Consider the following 1431-nt stretch of genomic DNA (forward strand, 5'->3'; position numbering starts at 1 on the left):
CTAACTCACTCACTTAATCAATTACTTACTTAGTCACTTACAATTTATAAACAATATACCATAAAATGTACCATAGGAAACTAGGAAAATGAAAATGCTCAATTAAAAGTACCTTAAGGTTGTATTAAAGTACAGTTACTTTCCCCGGCTAATCGAAATGCAGAGATATTTACGTGTAGCAAGCCTAAACAATAATTCCTGACATGTTTACATCTGTCAGTAGATCACTCACTCACTCACTCACTTATTTACTTACTTACTTGCTAGCCTATATCCACCTAACATAAATTGAATAGATGCATATCATTTGGAGAAAACAGGAATTGAGAGTCCTTTTTCCCTCTATCCACATTTTTGTGTGTCAGCACTTGAATAGCTCTCCTCTAATGGCTTTCCTGGATGTCGGGGCCATGTCAACCTTCAACTTGGGCTTATGAATGGGAAACTTAGATTTAGAGCCGAACTGATTCATTGATAAATCAGTTAAAGAAAAATAGAAATTGGTGCTTAAAAATTATGAAAAAAAAAGGTTACTCTAGACGGCAATACTAGGGGCTAGACAGAAGAATATGTAAAAGATGGGAAAATACAGTCTAATGCTCCAATTAACATAGGCTATAGGCTTTAACTACCACCAAGTGACGTTTCGAGCCTATACAGATAATTAATGCATTAATTGTTGATAGGCAGGCTAACCGTAATCAAAAGTGATTTTTCAAGCAAAGCTGCCAAAATTCCTGCAATGGCTTTTTCAATGAATTATTGAGACCAAATGATTAATGGAGAAAATATCTGGCAGGTTAATGAATATTGAAATTAGTTGCAGTTCTACTGGGCATGTACTGAAAGTTAAAATACATCTGAGTTGGCGCTTATAGTAATAATATGGAAGTATGTGAAAGGTCAAACAAACACTAACACTAACACGCCTCATGTCAGCGCCAATGTCCCAATATTCGTGCAGTATAGTATAATCTAGAGAAGCTTAAGTTCTGAAATGCTGTTAGCAACCTGTTATATTAAAAAACCTCGGAACAAATAAGTCTAAAACTGACTCTTGACTTACTATTTAAGTATGAAACTACCCAATGAGGATGAATCCCGATACTTTGAAGTTGTCAGTACCAGTGATGTGGTCACATTTGGGTGAGAACCTTAAAAGGTGTTGAGGTTTGATACCCAACCCGAGGTACACGTATTCCTAAAGATAACACAGATTTGGTTTTTTGTCATGCGTGAAGTCCCCCTCCTCCCAAGACACTCAACGCAGACACTGACACATTCCTGATGGCACAAGGCATAACTTGTTATGGAGGTTGTTCACAGAGCTGTGTTAAGGTGAGTCCAGACACACACACACACATATAGTGTTGTGTGCACCGTTGGGGCAACGTTGATTTAGGGCATTACTCACAGGCACAGAGAGAGAGA

The sequence above is a fragment of the Etheostoma cragini genome, chromosome 1, assembly GCF_013103735.1.
Source record: "Etheostoma cragini isolate CJK2018 chromosome 1, CSU_Ecrag_1.0, whole genome shotgun sequence".
NCBI classification, from domain to species: Eukaryota; Metazoa; Chordata; class Actinopteri; order Perciformes; family Percidae; genus Etheostoma; species Etheostoma cragini.